The following is a 16,119-nucleotide window of genomic DNA, read 5'->3' on the forward strand; positions in this document are numbered from 1 at the left end:
GTCCCTGGCTTTGCCTTTGACAAGAAGGTAATAGGTAATAGTCTCGTGCGGGTTGGAAGGGTCCTTAGAGATCATTGAGTCCAACCCCCGGGATTCGAGCCTCTGTGCTGCAGAGCAGCACTTCTACCACTTGCACCACAGGGGGATTTGAACACCCGGGCCCCGGTGTTGCAACGCGGCATTCCTACCACTGCGCCACCGGGGCACACAGGTAATTAAACTCACTTTTACACTGGAGTTCTCCCTAGCTCTCATTGCATGTTCATCAAACCTACCAAGACTTCATGCAATTAATTTATTCAATTGATTGATTTGATTCTACAAATATATATTGTTGGGTATTCTAATTGTCATAATTCTAAGTGAGTTTCAGGGGAGACAGGCTGCCCACATTTGGAGGGCTGATGCTTTAAAACAAAATAATGAAAATTAAAATCAGTAGTTCTGATTCTAAGAGTGCAAGTTCTGTTTGCAATTTTTATCTTTTTTTAATATACCTCTTATGTTGTCTATTTCCATGTTCCGGCAATTTCTAATGACACTGGTTTTCATTTTACTCTGTAAGAAGAAATGAAGCTTTTCAAATATGTTATTTAATAAAATACTAAGGATAGAATCATAAAGCATCCTGAGATGGAAGGGACCCACAAGGATCATTGACTCCAGCTCCTGACTCCACAAAGACCACCCAAAAATCAGACCATATGACTAAGAGTATTGTCCAAGCACTCCTTGTACTCCAGCTAGCTCAGAGGCACAACCACTGCCCTGGGCAGCCTGCTTCACTGCCCAACCACCCTCAAGTAAATAATCTTTTCTTGGTATTCAACCTGGACCTCTCTTGACACAGCTCCATGCCATTCCCACCTATTCTGTTGTTGGTAACCATACAGGAGATCAGCACTGCCCCTCCACTTCCCTCATGAGGAGCTGTGGGCTGTGATGAGGCTTCCCCTCATCCTCCTCTACCCTGGGCTGAACAAACCAGGGAACCTCAGCTGCTCCTCATACATTTTCCAATTCTAACCTTTCACCGTCTTTGTAGCCCTCCTTTGGACACTCTCTAGTAGTTTTATATCCTTTTTGTACTGTGGCACCCAAAACTGTACTCAATTGAAGCCGCACCAGTGGGGTGTAGGGTGGGACAATCCCTTTCTTTGCCTAGCTGGCAATGCTATGTTTGATGCACCCCAGAACATAGAACACCCTGAGCATACTGTAGATACATGTTCAAATTGTTATTGACCCAGTTCTTCAAATGTCCTTCAGTGGGGCTCCTTTCCTGTGTCTCATTGCACTATCTATATGGTTAGCAAGGGTAAGTTAGATCTCTGTAAGTTTTGGTTTACTTAAAAGTTGTAAAAGTCATTAACTTTTGTCTATGAAAATATGTAGGCCTTGTTTTCATCTGTACCCTGCCTTAAGAAATCCAAAATTCTAGTCAGTGTAAAAAACAAGCTCTGAATCCTAGTGTCAATACTCACCTATTTCTCTTTTCAAAATACAGTGTAATTTCACCAGACATCACTTTAACCCAGACATGAAAGAAAGTGGCTGATGCCATGTTAAATAACATGCTGTGTAGATTTCATCTGTTGAAGACCAATTCTGTACCTCTAGCAGGAGAAAAAGCTATTTCCAGTAGTTACAACTTTTAATATCCACAGTATGAAATAATCCATATATTGAAATCGTTCAAGGGAAATCTAGTTTTTCTGCATGCTTATTCGTACCAAAAAGGACTTAGCAAACAATAAAAAAATCATATTTTATATGGCTGCAGCCATAGAATTGACATGTCATAGAATTGACATGGTACAGTGCATTTGTATTTACAGTTTGTGCAGCAGTACATTTGATTCGTGATTTTATTATTCTTCTGCAAAATCATTCAAGTCCTTCCAGATTTTGTCTCACTGAGTTACTTATTCACCTGAAGAAAGACTCAAAAATTAAGGACTGATCCTCTTTAATTATATCCATGGAAAGGATGTAAGAGCTGCAGACATTGCTCTGCAGGCTACAGCTGTCAGCATGTACATAAATCTGTACACAATCATGGAATCATAGACTCATAGAATGGCCTAGGTTGAAAAGGACCATAATGATCATCTAGTTTCAACCTCCCCGCCATATGCAGGGCCGCCAACCACCAGACCAGGCTGCCCAGAGCCACATCCAGCCTGGCCTTGAATGCCTCCAGTTATGGGGCATCCACGACCTCCTTGAACAACGTGTTCCAGTGTGTCACCACCCTTTGAGTGAAAAACTTCCTTCTAATACCTTACATAAATCTCCCCTGTCTTAGTTTAAAACCATTCAGCGGTGTCCTTTCACTATCAACCCATGTAAACAGCTATTCCCCCTCCTGTTTAAATGCTCCCTTCAAGTATTGGAAGGCCACAATGAGGTCTCCCTGCAGCCTTCTGTTCTCCAAGCTAAACAAGCCCAGTTCCCTCAACCTTTCTTCATAAGGAGAGGTGCTCCAGCCCTCTGATCATCTCAGTGGTCCTCCTTGGTTTCAAGAGCTCTGCATCATTCTTGTGCTGGGGGCCCCAGGCCTGGACACAGTACTCCAGATGGGACCTCACAAGTGCCGAGCAGATTGGGACAATCACCTCCCTCTCCCTGCTGGCTACCCCTTTTTTAATGCAGCCCAAGATGTAGTTGGCCTTCCAGGCTGTAAGTGCATACTGCTGGCTTATATCCAGCTTCTCATCCACCAGGACCCCCAAGTCCCTCTCTACAGGGCTACTCTAAAGATCTTCCCCCAGTTTTATAAATACTTGTGATTGCCCTGGCCCAAGTGCAACACGTTTCCTGCCTGTACAGGTCCCTCCAGATGGCTTACCTTCCCTCCTCTGTATCAACTGCACCACTCAGCTTGGTGTCATCTGTAAACTTCCTGAGGGTGCACTCGATGGCATCGTCTGTGTCATTGATGAAATGTTGAAAGATGTTTGTTGTTTATATTTTTGCTTCTGACTAATAAGATCTCATGGGACTGGGAATTTAAAATAATAATCTTTATTTTAAGTTGCCAAGTGTACTTCATTATCACTGTGAAGTTCTACTCTCCATATCCATATGGTGTGTATCTACATGCCACTTTGATAGGTACTGCAATGGAAGAAAAATTCTACAGGAATTAAATGACGTGTTTTGTTTTTCTTAGAAAAAGTGTGACGTTGCCTACAGGAAGCAAAGTAAATTGGAATGAAATGAATGTAAACACATGGATTTAATGGCTTGATAAGACTCAATTTTGAAGAAACCCTCCTGACATCTAGTTTTAAAGAACAAAAATTTATGGAAAATTCCTCCTGGGTAATCCAGTCTATCGGGTTATCAGGAAAGCTGATTGCTCTGATGATACATACATAGCTCAGAAGAAATGATAGTAAGAAAAATAAATAAGGAGAACAAGAAAAAGAAGAAATCCATTGATAAATTGGTAAAATATTTGGGAGCATCTGAAAATATTACTCGTACACAGTCATATCTCCTGTCACATAAAATCCCTGTCCTTTCTTCAGGGGCCTGACAGAAAACTGGAGAAAAAATGGATTGACCACTTGCTGGATAAGGAATTGGCTGGATGTTTGGACTCAGTGGTTGCAGTTGTGGTTGCAGTTGCAGTCAATGGCTCAATGTCCAGATGGAGACTGGTGATGAGTAGCATTCCTCAGAGATCAGTGCTGCAACTCGTGTTATTTAACATCTTTGTAGGTGACATGGACAGTGGGATTGAGCACACCCTCAGCAAGTTTGCAGATGACACCAAACTGAGTGGTGCAGTTAATACGCTAGAGGGAAGGGATGCTATCCAGAGGGACCTGGACAGGCTTGAGAGGTGAGCCCATGCGAATCTCATGAAGTTTAACAAAGCCAAGTGCAAGATCCTGCAGCTGGGTCAGGGCAATCCCAATCACAGATACAGGTTGGGCAGAGAATGTCTTGAGAGCAGGCCTGAGAAGAAGAATTTGGGGTGTCAATGAATGAAAGATTCAACATGAAGAGGCTGCACTTGCAGCCCAGAATGCCACCTGTATCCTGGGTTGCATCATGGCAAGCATGGCCAGTCAGTTGATGAAGGTGATTCTGCCCTTCTACATTGCACTTGTAAGATCTCACCTGGAATGAGTGTCCTGACACAAGAAGGACATGGAACTGTTGGAGCAGGTCCAGAGGAGGGCCACAAAGATGATTAGAAGGCAGGAGCACCTCCCCTGTGAGTAGGGGGAAGAGAGCTGTTCTCTTCAGCCTGGAGAGGAGAAGACTCCAGGGGGACCTTATAGCAGCCTATCAGTACCTGGAGGGGGCCTACAGGAAGGATGGGGAGGGACATTTTAGAAGGCCATGTAGCAACAGGACAAGGGGAAATGGCTTTAAACTGGTAGAGGGTAGATTTAGACTAGATATCAGGAAGAAATTCTTTACTGTGAGGGTGGTGAGGCACTGGAACAGGCTGCTCAGCAAGGTTGTGGATGCCCCCTCCCTGGAAGCATGGAGCTTGGAACTAGATGAGCTTAAAGGTCCCTCCCAACCCAAACTATTCTATGATTCTACTATGATGATATCTCAACTTTACTCTCATTTTCATATTTGTGCATTTGTTATTCTACAAGCCCACTTTTACCTATCCCTTGAAAGCAAAACGTAGAATCAATGATACTGAAGTTTATGTAGGCTTGATGTTTGAAAAAAAAAAAAAGAAAGAAAAAAAAAAAGAAAAAAAAAGAAAAAAAAGGTTTCCAGCCCTGCTATCTGTAGGATGCGTTTATGTAGCTCTCCACGAAGCATTTTTAAAGTAGAGTAGGTGACAGCAATCTCATTCTGAGAAGAGGAAGAGCCATATGGCTCAATTTTATGGATAGCTGATTTTACAATACCTCAGAAAAAAACATTTATAATCTTTAAACAGATTTGGATTACTCATGTAGGTTGGTGAAGTAGCCATGTCCAGTGTAATACTGCATTTTCCCTTAATAAATTTATAGTTTCACAGAATCTACAATCTTAGAAGTGTCTCATGGAATTTAAAAAGGCCAATGCCTTTCAGGCACTTCTTGCATTTTGCATTCTTAGTGATTACTGTCATGCAACAGTAATTCATAACTGTAGTCTCTAGTTCCTCCAATTAAAAACACTATAGAAATGTAGTTTATTTTTTCAAAGGCATCCACATGGCAAAACAGGATATTGTATAGTGCTATGCCATATTGCTACTTCTAATAGATAGAAACTAGAAAAGATTGCAAGTTCACTTTTCAGTCATAGATGCAATTTCATGTGCAGGACTGGGTACCCACTTGTGGGCACACATGAATACTAGATTTTTGAACAGTGAATTATTTGCTTTGGCTTTGCCTTCCTTTTGATACTGAGCTGTATATAACAATTGAAAGTCAGAAATATAGTAAATACAGTATCTAGTTTCATTGTAACCTCTTCCTGTTTGATAACTTGCCTTTTCCCTAGACTCAACATTGTAGTGCAAACCAATTGGTATAACCTGCAGCTATAAACTGTTCCTAGGAGGTCTGTTTCTTTTCTAGGGAAATATGGTTTTCATTAATACTAATGTTCAGACTCAGGTTAAAAAAAAAAAAAAAAAATGTGTTTAAGATAGTGTATTATACTCAGAACTTTAAGTTATTACTCTTCTTAGTGATACTAATCCATTTTCCTACAGAGAGCCAAGTGAATTGTTACCTGTCACAGCATCCCCATGTTCATCTCTTAATACTTGTGGGTGTGAAACAAACCACCTAAAAGAGATTCACTGCCTCTTTTACTGCCCAGACTAGACTGTTTCCTGTATTCCATCAGTGCAGTTCTGCTGCTGCACATTTTGGTTTGGTAAGTGCTACAACAAAGATTCTTTCCTAGTGATTTTACAATGCTTGCTGATCTATAAAGACACAATAGAGTAAACAACAGTTAACAAATTGCTCTAATAGACAGCACAGTCCCTTAGGAGACAATCATAACATCGACACCAAGGTTGAGATATTCTTTCTCCAGGGCACCATTAACAGTAAATTTATCGCTGAGTGTGTATTTAGTTCTGCAACTCCAGTCCTAAGCTGTGAGGTTATCCAGGTCAGAGGTTAACAACAGGCAAAACCACTTCACTGTTATGTTCATAGGCCATTGAAAACAGAGAAGAAACCAATCTGTCTTAGTCTTCCAGATGGAAGTCCCAGTAATAAAATTACTTACACATGGCAAAACCAAACTGTGAATGAAAGTGAGCAGTGCATTGACTTTTACTTAAATGGCATGCAGAAGGACAGATTATGTCATTTTACTGTTTCTTTTTTTTTTTTTTTTAATTATTTTATTTTGATTAATAGTTTCTTTTACTTTTAGTCTGATCTTCTGAGTTAGCCAGAAAAGCTGTAATTTTGAGAAGGACACAGTGTCACTGTAGACAATAAGCTGAAGAGTGGGATGCTATTTGAAGACAAATGTAACCCTTGGGAGACTTAAACAGTCACAAGGAATTGAGAAAGAACTGTTTGTTTGTATTTTTGTGACTTTACTGGAAAGTCGTGTGTCAATATGTTATTTTGAAAAGGATGTTAAAAAAAAAAAAAAGAGAGAGAGATACATAAAAAGAGTTCTGAAACAGACAAAAAAGTTAGTGAAAATACACCAAGAGCAAGACACAAGCTCTATCTATCGACTCAGTTTAGACTGAGAAGTTGAGAAGTCACCTGACTGCAAGTACCTACAGCAAATGGTATTTCTTACAATTAAGATCTGTCTAATTTAGGAGGAAGGAATTTATAACTAGTTGGAGCCAAGAATTCCATTCTGTCATTTCCATGCTCTCCCCCCAACAAGAACAAAAGGTTACAATGTGAGTTTTTAACAGTTGGAGCAATTTTTATCCTTCTGAAAGCTATAATATACTACACCTCATACTGAATCTATAGAGGCTGATAGAGAAATTCTGTGGCCATGCCATGCAGAAGATTGGACTTGAAAGTAGTGTACAATGTTACAATTAACATCAATTTTTAAATTTAAGAATTTATAAATCAACCAAGAAGAATCTCTGTCTTAGTCATGTTTATTATCATTTAATTACAGTTCTCTTGCAACTTTTTCTCTGAAACTTTTCTACAGATTCCCAAAATAGAGTGTTTAACATCATGATAATTAAGCCTTGAACCAAATAGACACTGTTCACCTCAATACTCCGAATTGTCATGAGGAAAAATTAAATAAACATCATTTTAGCTCTGTGTTACAAATGAATACATCAATGACCTAGAATTAAAATCATTAATGTCTGTTATAGCCCTTAAGCTATAAAAATATGTGGTTCTGCCTTGATCATGCTTGATATGCTGTGTCTTGACTAGGTTTTACTCTATTCTGTTTTTACAGGTTAGCATGACTTTAATCAAGAAAAAGAAATGTAATGAGCAGCAATCTGAAATACAGCATTTGGAAAGGTCAAAATGGTACATTACATCCTTATTATCCAAAAGAACAGATGAGTTTAATATCCTGACAGTGTTTCCCTGTGAAGAAGATATTAAACAAGAACTGAAAATGGCACAAGGTTCCCTCTTTCTTTTTTTTGACAAAGAGTATAACAAGATGATGAAATTGTACAGAATAAATCTCATCCTGCTTTAACATTCAGATTGGGGATCCTGCCTAGATTTCAAAAATCTGAACTAATCAAAGAGACACAACATATGTCATTTGTTTCAAGTATATTCGCATGACACAGAAGACTTTTTCTATACATTTTCCTACTTACATGACCTAGTTTCCATCAATATTTTCTAGAAATAAAAGTAGGAATAATTGGTAACAGACAGTAAATAATGCAGCTGATTTCAAGAAGTAGAGCATTGGACTGCAACAGATAACTCACTGCATCAAAACAGCTTAAAGTGTAAACTTTTCAGCTTCCATTTGAAAGACCGCAGAACACAAAGAATAAATTCCAATACACAATGCATTGTATGTGTCCTGCTTTGGTGACTCCCTGACAGTGTGGAACTGTTTGAAGGCAAAGGAATTTGCACTGTATCCCATTGATTGTTAGCTATTCAATTAATATATGGAACTGCCACAATTCGTTGTCTTAAATCTTGTTAAATTGGCCCTCGTGTGAAATCTTATTATTACAGTCAAAGTAAAAAAATGCTGTGCCTAAAAATCAAAACATGAGTATACAACACACACCTTTATTATTATGGCATGCACTTGTATTCATTCCACATGAAATATGAGAAGTCTGCTGTTACATAAGAGCATAAGAAGTTATATAATAAAGGCATTCATGATTATCAAAGAAAAACAAATTATATGATTCCAAATGATACACATCTGCAAGTATAGCTGGCTGGAGTAGATGTACATGGCTTTGAATAAGAACTCGTCAGTAGAAATCATACACAACCTATTTTTTTTCACCATCCAGGGAATTCACCTGAAAATAAATAAATAAATAAATAAATAAATAAATGAATAAATGCATATATATATATATATGCGGTACTTGCAGTACCTTGCTGAGAAAACCCAATCTACCTTGGCCAAGAGAGAGAAAATGAACATGCCCAAAATATGTTTTCCAAGCCTTGAGTGGAAAAAAAAAAATGTTTTTTGTTGTTTTGTTTTTTTCTTTTCCCAAATTGATCTTATTTTCCACCAGAAATTGTAGATACATCCTTTGTTTTGCAACTGAAGTGCTGGATAGCTTTTTGAATGCATTGGCAATGTGTGACTAGTTTTGAAAGTTCAAATGTTTTGCAAAACTACATAAAAGTAGCACCCTGAGGGGTGCTAATTTCCATATGCATTTGTGAAATGAATGTTTTCCATGAATCTGGAATAAATCCACTGGATAACATTTAAAGTTTACAGAGAGTTCCTAGTGATTTAGTTAATAGCTCCTGAAACTAAAATGCCAACAAGTTCTGCTTCCCAACCAAAAATATGAACAGAGTGTGAAGCCTCCAGAAAATAATCTACTGTTTTTCAGGGAATTATTTTTCTCAGTTCAGATTTTTATCATGTGAATTACAAAGAAATCAGACTATATTTCTGCTATTAAGAAATAAAATATATGCTGCTGTTACCCAATCTTTAAAAATCAGTTATGGAATGACTGAGTAAAGAACCCAGGGTACTGAGGGGAGTCTCAGCATGTAATGGCACAAACAACTCCAGCAGTTCTTAGTACCAAATACTGTAGAAGACAGTGGCATTTCTTACACTTCTTTTCAATTTTCTCCTGACTATGCAAAATGCAGTTACCGCGTCACACACTATTTAATGCTGGAACTACCCCGAATACATTAGGCGTTAGATATTTAATGAAATAGATTTTTTCCAGAAGGTGATCACAGTAATTCTCTTTTGAAAAACTAGCAATATAATCAAGTGTACCTTGTGCACCAATATACTAGTTTGTATTGAAATTTGAAGAGGTACCTACTTCCCTCACTTAACTTCAATAAATCATATGGTGTTTGGGTGTTGCTGTGAAATCTTTCACTAATGGAGGATGTTAAGAATAAAATCTGAATGTAAAATGCTGGACCTGAAAAACCATGAGTCACATCTCAAAGAAAAGGATATTCTTAAATTGCCAGATTGAAAATTGTAATAATTCAGCTGATGGAAGATGTTTTGTATTGAAGCAAGATCCTAAGATAGAGAAGTCAAAACACAGCTGACCATGTGCAGCACTCACATTCCCACACACATGGCTTTGCACCAGGAGGAGCTGGTTTATTGTAATCCCAGTAAGAAAGGTACCATTGGTTAAATTACAATTTACTGCAGCTAATACTTTACAGAAAATGAGTGCATTACACATAGACATTTGTTCCTTTGAATAATGGGAACCCCATGATGGGCCTCCAGTCAGGGCACAGCATCCTGTACATAAAAAACATAAAAAACTGCATAAAAAAGTTACCCATATTCTAGTCTTTTGAGTGCTTCTAGTGCTTTTCTAAAAGAAAATAATTCTGCTTACCATTTCTCCTGTCAAACTAAAAAGATGTGCATGTGGGAATTTGTCACTGCTATTTCACTTGAAGACAAGGACAAGCAGGTAATGCAATTGTCAGTACCAAGTGGGAGCTGCCCATTGGCTGCTTTGTTATCCAGTGAGGTCCGTCCTGCAAAGAGTGGGCGCAGAGCCCACAGCACAGACTTGAAGGTTGTGATCAGGGTGGAACACAGTGCACATCTACCCCTGCAGAGGGAAATTGCTATGTGGATCACTAAATTCCTCCATGTTTGATGGTCTTCAGGTCAGGATCTCTGCACATTTATGCATACATACCTGTTTTACACCTGCATCCTTTTGTGTTCCATAGTGATGCATTGTCTTCACAATCTGCACATGTCTATTGCAGACACTCCTTTGTACATGTCATTGTGTCCATCAAGCTGGAATTATGCAGGAAGTCAGATAGGCTTATAATTACACAATTTGTACCTCCAAAGGCTGTTAAAAGTCTATGTAGGTATATTTATGAAAGCGTGATTGTTGTGCCTGCTGCTTAAAATCTGGTTATACTTGCATTTGAGTTTGTTTTGTTTAGTCACACAATTCTACTTTATATTATATGAATATGAATAAATCATCTCTAAGCTAGAAAACACATCAAAATCAAAGGAACAAAGTCAGTTGCATTATTAAAGAGGGAAAATAATTTGACATGAAAGGCATTTTAGAGACAATGCAGACTGTCTGATTTACTAATGTGCACAGAAGCTAATATATCATTCAGCCTTGCTACCACCTGACAGCTGTTCTGCATCTGATGGGAAATGTGATGGTGCTCACAGTCTAGTTCAGAGTGGACAGGTGTTGACATCACAAAAATCATCAGAACTGGCACTAATTGGCACTTTTGTTGACAACCTCAGCAGAGAGGCCTGTGATTGAATCATCACGGAGGCTGTGTTGCAAGCTCTGCTGGTGAGGGATACTGGGTTCAGCTCTTCCTTCACTGAAATCATTCTGAGTTTTGCAAATACTTAGGTCCTGATACAATTTGCCTGTAAATTATGTGTGCACACAGACCACCATGGCATACACTTTGAATTGATGGCCCTATACATAGTGGGTACTGAAACTTGCCCTCCAAATTTGGCTTACATAAGAGATTACAGACTTAGGTTTTTGAGGAAACAAAACCAAAGCAGATGGAACCAAAGATTGCTGTTGCAGTCATATATCACCCACTCAGGGCTTCAGTCTCACTTAGGTATTTATCAATTTTAGTTTATTTTAGATGGAACTGTGGGCTGGTGGACTTCTACTAGCTTCTTTACTCCTCCATGCCTCAATTTATTCTTTCATTTAAGGGTCATAATGTTTGTCTCAGTCTCAGATATATTTAGGAGTTGTGAATTAAAGAATGCCTTAAAGAATTTTAACAGGTTTGATGAAAGTCAATAGACACATTAAAACTCAGACTTCACATTTATAGGAACACTGGTTTCCTTATAATGCATTTGAATTGTAGGCAGTTAGTATTGCATGCATCCTTTTTGCATTTAACCATCTTTCCATTCACTCTGTAGAATATTAAGTTTTTTATTCCTCTCAGCCTGGATTGTTAAAATTAGTGCTTAAAACTAACTTTTCTTTAGTATACAGAAACTTACATTGTTTCTGGGTAAATTTTTACCTTTTTTAGCTCTAGAGAAATGCAATATAGGTCAATAATGTGACTAAGATTTAAGAATATTTTTATGGTAATAAAATGAAGTAAAAAATGCATGATAAATTTGATTGTATTTAATAACAGTAATTTAAGTACATAGAGATTATTAGAGCTCACTAGCACAATTTTTCAGAGAAGGACGAAAGGGAGAAAGAGAAGGAAAGGAAGAAAAGAAGAAACAAAGGAAGTAAGAATGATAGAAAAAAACAGAATTGTCAGGAAAAAAAGAAAAAGAAAGAAAAAAAAAACCAAAAAACTGCTCCTGTTTCATTTGTATGGAAAAGAATTTGTTGCACATGGAAATATCAGTCTGTAGATGTAGTGGAAATGCAATTCATGGCTTGAACCAGTGACTGAGCACCTGGTGAGAAGGCAGGGCCAACCCAGGGGAGCTCAGGTGCGAGCAATACAGCTGAGTGACTGGAAGGAGTGGAGCCAGGATCTAGCTCTTCCCAGACCTCACTTGAGGGTTTGCAATGGAGACAAGGGGGATCTTACTGGAGATCCCTGTGTGCATGAGGTCTTCTGAAGGTAAGCAGAGTCTTTCTTTTGGTCCTGTGCTAATAATCACTGTTGTATTTGAGAAAGTATAGCTTTGGACTTTGCTACTTTGCTGTTGTCACACTTTCCATTGCACTACAGTAGGCAAAAGTGAGATAAACAAATCTGAAAACAGACCCACAAGGTTAAGTGAAATATATCTTAAAGTATTCAAAATTAATGTCATATGTCTGACATTTTACCTGTTTGTATAATTGTCCTAAGGCTTACTTCCCTTAGAAATGATACAGGTATAGGGTTACATGCACAGTTACAGAAGCTCAAAACAGTTGCTGAGCTGGATTCTGATCTCACACCATTGGTTTTTCACTACTGTATTACATCTGATTTCAATGAATTGTCTTCTCATTTACATGCATCTACATAAATTCAATATCAAGTCACAAGCTCTTTCTTTTCCCAGTGCTGATAATGAGCAGTGGCTGCTATGGCATGCTTCTAAAGACACTCTGGAAAAAGAATATGTCATCATTCTCCTAATGAGAGGAAAGAGGCAGAGAGATTACTAAATGTTTTCTCTCTAGCTCAATTAAAGTAGAGAGTGCAGGACAAAGAGAGAGAAGGCATGCAAAGGGGAGATCTGCATACATGACTGATTTCTTCCTGCCTTTAGCTACAAAAGCATTCTCATTAGGTAGAACTGAAAAAGGCAGGAGGATGTAGGAACACAAAGACTAAATCCTTCTCCTGAAATTAGACTATGGCAGTATGGGCTTTCAGTTCAAGCTGCACATTTAACTTCTAAGAATAGCTTTCTTGCAAAGAAAAGAATATAACAAGATACTGTGCTGTCATTAGGAGTCTAAAGACAAATTATCCATATAGAAATGAATGAGACGAGCTCATCTACTTGCTGAAAGCTCCTTTGACCATCTACAGTCTCCTTTCAGGACTAGTCTTAACCACTAATCTAACCACAAAAGACCTTGCTCATGCAGATATTGCTGAGTTAGTTACTATGGCTTGGGATGTGGCCAGAATGGGGGCAGTTCGCTGGGCCTGACCCAGGCATCACAGCGAATATTTAGCGTAACAGATGGCTACAATATAGTGTTCTAGGCCATATGTTGGGCCAGTTTATTCTTTTTATGATTCAGAAGTCTCTGGGTTTCTGTGTGTTTAGGATGCCAGGGAATCAAGGCTCTTAGCACAGCCTAAAAACCATGGTGGTGAGCATTTACATATACATCATGAAGCCAATAGGAATATTTTCTTTCCAAGTGTAGAGAAGAATGCTGTATCTGGTTGTATAGCAGGATGATGTACGCATGCCTTCTGCTGGAAGACTACCTGTCCCTTTAGGGTGCAGCACAAATATAAACCAACTTCCTAGAAGGATTTCTTCCCTCAGCTCTCACATTGAATGCAAGTGCAGCTCACAGCATCTTTGTCCCATATTGTGAGCACGCAATGACACTCCCAGTCCATGGGCTTTGATCAGAATATTGCCACTGGGCAGACTATGAGCCAGCATCTGTGACAGGACAAACACATTAATGGGCAGGTGATGGCTGAGAGTCAAGTTTAATGTTCCTCATGCTCAGGCACTGAAAATTGACAGGACTACATGAAGACACAGGTTATAGAGACCTATGACCAGAGGTAGCTAGGAGGGTGTGAATGTCCTTGTCATGAGGTCAGCCACCAACCCTTAATGGGATTCTAGGATTATATCCCACACTGTTCTCATAATCTGTACAATGGCCTGGGCCATGCAGAGAGCTGAGGAAATTACCTTGCATTTCTATTTATATATCTAATTCTCAGGCATTGAATTAGGTAACAACGAACACACTTGATGTGCCTGTTATAATCTAGTCCCTAGCAGTTGAATTCCTGTTATTTATTTTAAATCTCCTCTTATTTCTTTGCTGCCTCCCTAACATGTAGCAGCTTTGTGAGCTAAGCTATACCTGCCCTTTTGGCATTTCAAGTACAAGAAGATTTAGCTAGGAAAAATGATTTTATGAAGGCTTCCTTAGCTCACCTTGTCTTACATATTGCAGTTTCTACCAATAAATAGAAAGTAGTTAAGTTCACAAGAAAGACTTGCATCAGCGGTCTCTTGCAGTTTTTTTTCATAGTCTGTTGTCACTGGTGACCTAAACTTTGAGTTCCCACCCTCATAGATCTCCTGGCTTGTTCCGTTATCAAGCTGTGACAGGCACAGATAATTTTTCCTACTTTCTTTATTATGGTTGTCTACCAACTTTTCAAAAGAGATAGATAAGGCGGGAAAGTGGTGGGGTAGCCCTCTATGTTAGGAAAGAATGTGAATATATGGAAATTGATTATGATGGTAGAGTAGAGAGCTTGAGCCAGAATAAAAGTGAAGGCCAGTAAGACTGATATTATTGTGGGAGTCTGCTACAGGCCACCCAACCAGGATGAAGAGGTGGACAAGACACTTTATAGACAGTTGGGTGAGGTCTCAAAGTCACTCCTGTTTGTTCTTGTGGAAGGTTTCAACTTCTCAGACATCTGCTGGATTTATAATACAGCAGATAGGGAACAGTACGGAAGGTTCCTAGAGTGTATGGGAGATAACTTCCTGACACAGCTGGTGGGGGAGCCAACGAGGGGAAGCAAAATCCTGGACCTGCTGTTTGTTAACAGAGAAGGTCTTGTGGGGGATGTAAAGGTTGGAGGCCATCTGGGGCATAGTGATCATGAGATGCTAGATTTCTCCATCCTTGCTGAAGGGGAATCAGCAGAACTTTCACCTTGGACTTCTGGAGGGCAGACAGAAGATGCTAAGGAAAGCAATCTGTCAAGCTCATTCAGGTGTGCCTGCTCAGCCCTATTTCTATAATGGTGAATAGAAAGGAGGTGAGAGGAGAACACAGTTAATGTCCAGATGATTCCAGTCTCCATATGGATTATTCCAAGTTGTGTATATAAGTTTTATAAATATTGTAAGTTAACAATAACGATGCTATAAGTCTTTCATTTTAAACTTTAAAAATTTGAGTTAGTATCTCTTAGTGGACTTTCCTTATATCAGATTCCCTCTTCCTTTTTTATGGCTTATTTATTAAGAAGTGCTAAGCTCCCCAGTAGAAAGCTGCCCAACTCACACATTTTTAATTCTCCAGTTTTCTGTTTTTCAGTTTAAACTCTGCCCCACTTCTGATATTCTAGTTGCTCACTCTGTTCTGGGTGTGGGAAAAGTTGGTGAACATGTGACTCAGTACATTTAGATCCTCTGTCCTGAACTGCGGTTATCACAGAAATTGAAATAGCAATGTTATCCCCAGTGATTGAGAATGTGGCACTAAATTCAGCTTTATTTAACAAAGTCTGCCACTTAAGGAGGTATGACTATCTAATGAAATAGTCATATTTGCTTAAAAATACTGTGGCCAAAAATAATCACTCGCATAGTTTCTGTATATACTTCAGCACAACAGTAAATTTTGTGAGTACAGTTAATTCCAGCCCATGTAAAAGGGGCAGAACACCTATCACACAACCAGATCCCTCCACAGTTTACCAATGGAATGTCTCTGTTCATTGACTGGAAAATACTAGCCTTGCATTAACCCAGCACTGTTCTCAGATAGTATAACAGGGATGGAGAAGGATACAGTAGATATGATACAGAAAGAAACCAGACACTTTCTGATTGCTCTTTCCGCTTCCCACTGTATCAAAAGCACTGCTCACATCAGGGAGTCTTATTAACGGCAGCACACACCAATCAAATTTTTGTATTGAAATACGTTAGTAAATGGGAGAGTTTTCTGCAGAGGCTGCACGACAAAATTCAGTCTCAATCACCAGGACTGACGCAAGGTCAATCTAGTTTGAATTATCAGAAGAAGCATTTCACAAT

At 38.9% G+C, this 16,119-nt stretch overlaps 1 protein-coding gene across 6 annotated transcripts in view; it reads left to right on the plus strand.

Moving 5' to 3' along the window:
- The window catches only part of KHDRBS2 (KH RNA binding domain containing, signal transduction associated 2), a 330,168-nt gene extending 322,593 nt beyond the window's left edge, over window positions 1–7,575 (plus strand). For 5 of the 6 annotated variants that reach the window (XR_004306588.1, XR_004306589.1, XR_004306590.1 and 2 more), the window contains 2 exons: window positions 5,696–5,862; window positions 7,402–7,575. The gene's annotated coding sequence lies outside the window, so the exon portion shown is untranslated. The remainder of the gene's footprint in view (window positions 1–5,695; window positions 5,863–7,401) is intronic. The other variant, XR_001554393.2, reaches the window with a different exon arrangement.
- The last annotated feature ends 8,544 nt before the right edge of the window (window positions 7,576–16,119 follow it).

This window comes from Coturnix japonica, chromosome 3, assembly GCF_001577835.2.
Source record: "Coturnix japonica isolate 7356 chromosome 3, Coturnix japonica 2.1, whole genome shotgun sequence".
NCBI classification, from domain to species: domain Eukaryota; kingdom Metazoa; phylum Chordata; class Aves; order Galliformes; family Phasianidae; genus Coturnix; species Coturnix japonica.